Raw genomic sequence first — 9,718 nt, 5'->3', positions numbered from 1 at the left:
AGTAGGGGATGGGAGAGGGGAGAGAGAGTAGGGAGGGAGAGAGTAGGGGATGGGAGAGTATAGGTGATGGGAGAGAGAGTACGAGAGGGAGAGGGGGAGAGAGTAGGTGATGGGAGAGGCAGAGTGAGAGAGAGATTAGGGGGAGAGAGAGAGAGAGAGAGAGAGAGAGAGAGTAGGGGACGGGAGAGAGTAGGTGATGGGAGAGGGAGTAGGAGACAGAGAGTGAGAGAGAGAGTAGGCAATAGGAAAGGGAGAGTGAGAGAGAGAGAGTAGGGGATGGGAGAGGAGAGAGACTAAGAGAGTAGGGGATGGGAGAGGAGAGAGAGAGTAGGGAGAGAGAGAGAGTAGGGAGGATAGAGAGTGATGTGTTTTGACATAGTGTGTGCGTGCTATAGTGTGTACACAATATGTGAAATCACCAAAAAATGGTCAAAAAGAAACTTTGGGGCCCATTTCATCCATTCTCTACTTTTGGTCTATTGTGCTTTCTGTTATTCTGACCAAAATCATAGGTTTCAACATAGAAAACACTATTTCAAGACTTTTTGAAGCTAGCAAACACCAAATTCAATCATTGGATACACAATTTGAAGACTTTTTGAATATTCCTTGTATAGAAATGGTTAGTGCAATCCATTTTAAATATTTTTTGTTGATTTATAGATACAAATTTGATTATAATTTGACATGTTTAATATATAGTGAATTCATTAAAATTTATATGTTTGAATGAAATGTTATTTCGAAATGGTTAGGAATTTGACAAGTTGTTTGATATATATTGTGTATTCATTCAAATAATTATAATTTTTATATGTATTTGAATAATTTGTAATTTACACATTGTAAGTAATTCAGATGTTTGAATAATTTGACATGTAGAAATCATCATCATGCCAAGGAAGAAACCAAAAACTCAAACAAATGAAGATAGGGAGAGAGATTTGGCAATTAAAAGAGATAAAATGAAACTACTACATGAACAAAAAAAATTGCAAAGCAATAATGAAGAATTTACTTTCAAAGAGGATCAAGAACCACCGGTACAAAGAAACAAAGAGGAAGAATTAGGAAGACAAAGAGAATGAATGAGACTGTTACACTCAAGAAGACAATTGAATTGTGAAGCTACACCATCTTCCAATGTTGGAGTCATATCATCCTCTCATGTTGAAGAGACACTAATTTGTAGATCTAACAATGTACACACTCCATTATGTCATGTTGAAGGCACAACATCAACACATCAAGTAGGTGATATTCCATCTTTTGCATCTTATTGCCAAGGCACATCATCTTTGATTCAAGGTACGTAATACATTCAACCTTCTTATGATGTTCAAAATGTTGAGGGAATTGAAGAGATTATAACACCTTCTAGAATTCGTTTTAGAACACCAAAATATTTTATTGATATTGATACTAACATTTTGAAATCAATGCTTGACAAGATTAGCAAGCATACTTGTCAAAGAAAAGTTAATCGTATGTGGAGATTATTTTTTGAAGAATTAAATATTACAGGTCAGTGCCAATTATTTGTTGAAATGATGAGGAATTTGAAATTTATGCCTATCATGAATATTCTTGGGCTAAGAACGATGGACAATTCAAATAAAAAAAACATTGTAAAGAATCTAATGAGTGCTTATGATTAAGTGGGTTCTAAATCACGCACCAAATATAGTAATATCACAAGATGAGTACTTACATCAATAATAGTAAGTAGCCAAATGAAAAGAGCTCGACTCATGAGAAAGACAAGAAAAATATTAAAAATTGGTAGAGGTACTCTAAGGAGAGCCATGCTAAGGCATGAGAGATTGGAAGATCCAACAAAAAATGAGTTATGAAAATTTAGCGGTAGACTACCGCGAAAGGATAAAGAAATTAGTGAAGCTTTGAAATCATTGATCAAAGATTTTTGGAAAAATAACATATGTGTTTCCCCTAATCAAAGAGATTTTGTAAGAAAGAGGATTGGTAGCCAAAATTGTGACACACATGGAAAACATTTTTTGGACTCAACTCAGACACAATTTTTTGAAAAATTTATTGGTATGTGTCCTCAAATTTGAATAAGTCAAAGATTTTTTGAGATGGGTAAACCTTTTTATGTGAATATAAATCACACATGCACAACTTGTTGTTGTAGGATGCATATTGAATTTTCTAACCATTTTGATGTTTTTAGGCATATATGCATGTTTTTGCATTCTGAGTTTGTTTTGCAGGATTGTTACATGAATGAGCCACCAAGATCTTCAAGGGAATTCATATCCAACATTTTATGTGAAATAAGGGATGGCCAACAATTTTACAAGACATCATGCTTGGATGGTACGTGCTTATTTTGTGATTCTTTGCAACTTTTATCAACTTGTCAACATATGGATAGTACACATGCAATTGGAAATGAAATAGTAGATTACAAAAAATTTAAGATAGTGACATATGCTCTAAAAGATGGGAAATAGGGTAAAAGATGTGATTTAGTCATTGAAAAGATTCTAGTGTATGAGTTCATGAATATTTTTTGTGAAAAGATTATTTATGAATATACAAGGCATACCTATAGAACTCGATGGCTGGATTTTCAATTCAAGTTGTGCAAGGATACGTTTCCACTGGATACCATTGTTTCGGTTGTAGATTTCACAGAGAACTACACACTACAACCACAAAATGAGGTGCAAGCAAAGTATTATACTTCTCAACAGGTTTCCATATTTGTTCACATAACATTCATGCATTCACCTACAAGTACAGAGGATGATAGGAAGATTTTGAGGGAGTACCATTTTTACATCAGCAATGATTGATCACATTCTACGGAGTTTGACATGGTTGATTTCAACTATTTTATGGAGATTTGGATAACAGGGGCATAACATATCATCCACACATTATTTTTTCAGACAATTGCGCATCTCAATTCAAGAATGCATGGATGTTCTATTGGTTGAGCAAGATGCATAGATTGTGTAGAATTCAATATATGTGGAATTTCATAGAGGTTCGTCATGGAAAGGGAGAGCATGATGGTGCAGGTACATGCATCAAAAGAGCCCTTGCTCATGAAAAACTAAAGTAAAAAGATGGAGCAATATCGATAGATGAAAAATCCATCGTCCAATGTTGTAATGCTACAACGGGTCTAGGTAAGGAAGGTGAGTCTACGGTTCGTTGATTTTTTTGGTTGATAGATAATACTAACATTGCACCATATCAAGATTGTTGCACACTAACAGTATCTAGTGAGTTGCACTCTTTTAGAAGCTCTGATGCAGGTTTATGGAGTTTCCACACATGAAAAAGGCATGCTATTGTCCATCATGTGCAGTGGAAAATTGGGATGATTGTGAGTCAACTGAATGGTTGGACAAATGGGATATATGAGTTTTGGACCCAATTGACACCTATCATCCCCCACAAGCACTGGAAATGGTAGAGATGGATTCATCTATTGACTTTGACTACTTGTCTGATCTAGTGCAACCTGGTAATATATATATTTATATATCTTTGTAATTTCAATATGTAACTTTATAATTTTTACCTAAGTATTTCTAAATAAATGATCGCATTTTGTACATTTGTCATTGTTGACCATGTTTTTGTTGTTATTGCACCTAAAGACAGTAAGAACTTAAGGAATACACAAGTTTTCACAATATTCCAATGCAAGGAAATGACCTACAAAGCCTTTAACACCTAAGATGGCTAACCAAGACCTATGCCCTATTCCAAGATGATTGAATGGTCTTAAAATATCAAATATAAGGTTAACCGATAGGTTTTAGGGCCCTCAACAAAACCCAATACTTCAAACCCAAAACTAGCCTTTCTAGGCCTTAACCTCAAATCATAACAGCAGCAATGGTTTTTAGTCCTTAACTCCAACACTTTCCAAAGGACTTGGAAAATAAAAACAAGATTTGGATACCCTTTTCAAAGATACATAACATATATAAAACTTAAGGGTGGTTTTTTCAGACCAATATGGTCGTTCTACACAATAGCCCTCTCTTTAAACACACAAAGATATCACTTTCCAAAGGAACTACAATTTATTTTTACTCCCTGACATGGGTTCATGGAATCAAACCACAAACTTCAAAGTGTTCTTCTAACCTAAACAAAGATTTTTTGCCTTCACACCAAGTCCCCTACTTCCTTTAAACACATTACTTCATCAATTTGTATAAAATTTGGTCTAATGCATGAGGGATATTAGACCTAGGGCTTGTTCCTAAAAATATCTGATGCAACCGCCTGCTTTAGGGCTTTTGAAGTATGAAAGTACATCACCTTAACTTTCTCCCTACCCATTTGGCACAAATTCCAATGGTGGGATCTCAAGTTAGGGCCATTTCTTTGGCCAAACCCTGATTTTGAGGGTTTCACAGGGCAGTGGTCAAGAAAATTCAATATCTTGAGTTCCTTGATCGCTAGAAACTTGAAACCAATTCCAATGCTTCACAAATTAGTAGGTCTAGTTATCCAATACAAAAAAGTTCACTTCGCAATCATGTAAGGTCATACTGTATAGAAAAGTCAGTAAAACTCATCCTCAAACAATAGATTTTATTGATTCCAAACAGCAAGTACATATGTTTCTTCATGTTATCTCTCCCCTCGGGTGTCTAGAGCCTTTATAGTCCATTACAAATGGGTAGCACCACCCCATGGCAGTTTTAACCATTGGGAGTGGTTTTTTTGAAAAAGTTGTCAACTTTTGCAAATTTTTCCATTTTGAAAAACCTTCTTCCTAATTCAATTTTAACCATTCCCAACCTTGTCCTATCCCCTTCAACGCTCAAACATTCTCAAGCATGCTAAACTGGAATGTTCCTAAGGGTCACTAAATGCAATAGGGCTACGATATTTGACGGGGCATATCTTGAAACTCGTGCGAGGAATGGATGCGATTCTAGTTCCTATAGGACCGTGTTGTGGAGACCTACAATAATCTCTCTCATTTTTTGGAGATCACACTCTGTTTTGATTTTGCAATTCCATCTCAAGTGATGTTGAAACTTGTAGTGTTGGCCAGTACAAAGTTGCCAACTGCCAAATCTCTCTCACCTTTCCTAGTGGGATCAAACTATCTACTCTGTTAGCTTCGGGTGGCTGGGTAAACCCTATCCCCAACCTCATCCCATCTTGTTCAATGCTTAAATGTTCTCACCCAACCAAAATGTCCCTAAGGGTCACTAAATGTCATAGGGTTGTGATCTTTGACGAGGCATATTTTGGAGCTCATGCAAGGTATGGATGCGATTCAAGTTCCTATAGGACCGTGTTGTGGAGACCTACAATAACCTCTCTCTCTCTTTTTGGATATCACATTCCATTTTGATTTTGTGATGCCATCTCTGGTGATGTTGAAACTTGTAGTGTTGGCCAGTACAAAGTTGCCAACTGTCAAATCTCTCTCACCTTTCGTCATGGGATTGAACTGTCTACTCCATTAGCTCTAGGTGGCCAGGTAAATCCTATCCCCAACCTTGTCCCATCAAATTCAATCCTCAAACATTCTCAGGCACACCCAACTGTAACGTCCTTAAGGGTCACTAAATGCTATAGGGTTGTGATCTTTGACGGGGCATATCTCGGAGCTCGTGTGAGGTATGGATGTAATTCTAGTTCCTATAGGACCATGTTGTAGAGACCTATAGTAACCTCTCTCACTTTTTTGAGATCTTACTCCATTTTTATTTTGCAAAGCCATGTAGGGTGATGTTGAAACTTGTAGTGTTGGCCAGTACAAAGTTGCCAACTGCCAAATCTCTCTCACCTTTCCTCCTGGGATTGAACTGTCTATTCTATTAGCAACAAGTGGCTAGGTAAACACTAGCCCAAACCTCTTCTCATCCCATTGAGCGCTTGAATGTTATGAAGTACTAAGAATCCCAACTATCTACTACTGTTATTAATTTGGGCGTCACTATATGATCTAGAATGTTATGAAGTACTGAAGCATATAGTAACTTCTCCTATGTCTCTAGAAAATGTAGCATAGGTTCAGGGTCCCTTGGCTCCCAGGAATTTGTAGCAGCTATTCTCAGTACTATTAGATTAACTTCAATGAAGAGTTGAGTGTAAGGAGTTGAAGAAGCAAGTTTTGCTTTTGTGTAAATGCCAAAATCACGAGGCTCATTCCCTTGCATAATCCTTTGCCACAATGACATTACCTCTAAAAAATTACATGTGAGTGCCCATTACAATTGGTATTCTATGATGGCAGATCTAACATATGGAATTAATGAAACCTTGAGAATCCTATTAGGCTCCGCATCATAACTAAACCTTGAGAATTTGATTATGGCTCTACATCATAACTAAACCTGGGAATTAATGTAATGTATTGTTTTTAGTTTTAGATTTGTTATATGTTTGTAGTAATAATTTATGATAAATGTTTAGATGCATAACATAGAAGGCAAACCTTAAACATGAACAAGAAGATCATAAATCAATATGACAATGACATAAATTGCAAATGATAAATTTTTGGTTATATGTAATAATTTATGTTTTGAATTGAAATTTTGTTTTGACTCTTGAAGTATGATTATTTCATATCTATATATATATATATATATATATATTGATGCAGAGTGGTACAGTGGAAGGATACAATTCCTTTACCCTTTAGGCAACTAGGTTTAAATCACCAAAAATCTCCATGAGGATGAACGACACAGGGTGCCTACCAAGACCCAAGGAGGTGACATATGCATACAGAGGAGGAATGAAGACCTAATAAGGATCCATCAAGGCATTTAATGTTGTATCATGGCCTTTGAGCCATTGAAATGTACTTGGAATGTTAAAAAGTACAAATAATGTAATAAATTGCCATAAAGAGGCCTAAATGGCTAAAAAGTTAAAATATTGGTATAAGGAAGTCATTTCATGTGATTCAATAGCCTATGGGGTGTATTTAGGTCCTAGGAAGGTTTTATGAGGTCATTAAGTCATAAGTTGCATAGTAAATGCAAGAAAGTCAATGTAATTGCCAAAATATGTGAAGTTGTCATAATGTTACTAATAAGCCAAACATGGAAATCTAGTGGAGTCTAAGAGGTTAAGTTGAGGTCTATAAGTATTTTAGGCATTAGTAAGTCAATTACTAGTGATATTAAAGGTATTAAAAATCCTAATTCATAAAAGGTCGAAATGAGAAACAAATTAGTAAAGCTTTGTTAATAAAAAGTTGTTAAAACTATCACAGAACAGTTAGACTATTTTAGTCGATCCAAGGGAAGTTGTAGTAGTTTTGGGGAAGAGAAAAGTTGATAAAAGGAAGGTATTTTGAGTGTTTTTGGAGGTTTTTTAAGATCTCAAGAGAAGTTTGAAGAATCAATAACATTTTTTATTTTTTTTGTCATTTCTGACTGTCACATAATAGTGATTGTTGCAGTTTTTGTGGTTTTAAAGTTTAAACAAGTTACTTTGCCTCTTAAGCTTTTGTATTGAAATATTAATGATTTATAAGGTCTTTATTAAATTCTCCTAAGATCTCTTTTCCATTATAGACAAGTCAGCGTGCAGAGTTCTTTGTAATAGTGCAGAATACATCACTATCTATCTCTGTCACATGACAGTTCTTTACTGTTTTGAGGCTAGCCTAATGGATTTACCCCTCCCACTATCTGTGATGTAGATTTAACTTGTGGGAGAGGGTGTTACAATTTTAATTAATTTATATATGATTATTTTTTGTCCATGGTAAGATTTTTAACAAAGAGAAAGAACCAAAGACTAGCTGGGTAGTGAAGAGCATGGGCATGGGTGACTGCCCCAAGTAGAGAAGTAAGAGTTTTCTCCAAAAAAGGATAATTTTTATGTTTTATATCATCTATTGGGATAATTTTAAGTATGTTTGATCCATTTACAAGATCTAGAAAGATTGGGAGATGAGTTTTTGGGAAAGCCCTAGGGTAAAGGGCCTAGAAGTGAGGGTTTGGTGAAAGGGGATGTAGAAATGCTAGAGTGACCAAAAAAAATATGAAATCCTTTCATTTGAGTCATATTAAAAGACTTTTTTAGGTTTTTAAGGTTGCATAAAATAAGGGGATATGAGTTGCCTTGTAAATGGCCACTAATTAGGCGTAGTTGTGCAACTGAGATAGAGGGATTTGAGAGATACTTTCAAAAATAATTATAGTTGAAATTTTGGTATTTTTTAGAAGGGGATAAAGTTTTTCTAGAACACCAAATTTTTTGGGAAGGTCAATGGAAAAGTTTGGAGAAAATTGATAATTACTGTCTAGCAAGGGCTAGTTGAGTCAAGCCTAGAATAAGCAAAATTGGGAAAGTGTAAGAGATGATTTGCTGAGAGGTTGCAAGGAGTTGGAACATGTTATATGGGATGTGTTGAGATGACCTAAGGTGTTGGGGTCATGGTGTGAAGCCTAGGATGGGTTTTGGTATGTTGGAGGCACCAAGGTACACTAGGTGCATAGGTAGCAACATGGGTGTTTTGAAGACAAACTAAAGAAATGAGTTATAAACTCTTAGATATGGTTATGGAAAGGTATTACCAAGTTAGAGACCTCCTCTTGAACCCTAGTAGAGTTAGATTCCTTAGGTAGATTCCAAGAGTACAAAGCAATCCCGGAGTTGAGTTGTGATTCCTAGGGGAATAGTGGGAGGCTTTGCATCAGGTGGAGGGCTTAGGATCTCTTCTAGGGACTATTTAAACACCAAATCCACCTTTAATTTTTTTATTTCCTTCATCTACAACTCTAACAACTGAAATTCCTACAATTTAGGACCAAATACATGCAAATATTTGGCCTAGGGCTTGCAAGTAAAATTACCTTCCCTTGGTTTTTCAACTCCAACTTTTTGAATCTGTAAGAACACTCCCAAGGGTTTCATTTCCATTAGGTTTTGTGTTATTTAAACTGTACAGTTTAAAGCTATAGGTCCATTTGCACAAAACCCTCCTGAACCTAGGGTTTTTGGACTGATTTTAGAAACAATGCTCTAACTTTGTTTAGAAATCATCAATAAACCTCAAATCAAGTGCATAGGATAGAGGACTCAATAAAGTTTCCCCTTTGACCATTCAACCTCCTATCCCAATCTATACAGCACGTGTGGAAGCAAGAATGCAACAATTCTAAACCAAAAAACTAGTAAATTTTATTAAAACTTGCAAAAATAAATACATCAGACCAACCTATTCTTTTGGGAAGGTTGGGAGTTACATTTATATGCTTGCTTGATCGATTAACTACTATAGAAATAGTTGGAATCGGTTCAAACTTCTTCCTCCCTAATTAGCAACTTTTGTTGCATTTTTGCAATTTTCAAACCAAGAAGTCCTAAGACTTTCAAACCTACCTAAGACTTACCTAAACCTATTCTAAGGTCTTTTATACCTTCTTTGGAGTATATTCCTTATTATAAACCTATTTTTTCCCTTAGAAGTCTCTAAGAATTCATGGTTTATATGAAAACCAAATGAACCTTGAGCCTTTACAAATGGGCTTGTTATGACATGATCTCATTCCTAATACCCAAAAACCTTATCAACTTGTTGAAGAGACACCTAGAAAGGTGGTATGATGTAGAGTCCTTGAAAATGCTTCATGAAGACCTTGAGTGCCTTGAGTACCTTGCATCATATATATATATATATATATATATATATATATATATATATATATATATATATATATATATATATATATATATATAT

The sequence above is a fragment of the Cupressus sempervirens genome, chromosome 3 (assembly GCF_028749045.1).
Source record: "Cupressus sempervirens isolate cs-2001-9-10 chromosome 3, ASM2874904v1, whole genome shotgun sequence".
In the NCBI taxonomy this organism is placed as follows: Eukaryota; Viridiplantae; Streptophyta; class Pinopsida; order Cupressales; family Cupressaceae; genus Cupressus; species Cupressus sempervirens.
The sequence above is the reverse complement of the archived record's forward strand: the minus strand, read 5'-3'. Positions refer to the sequence as shown.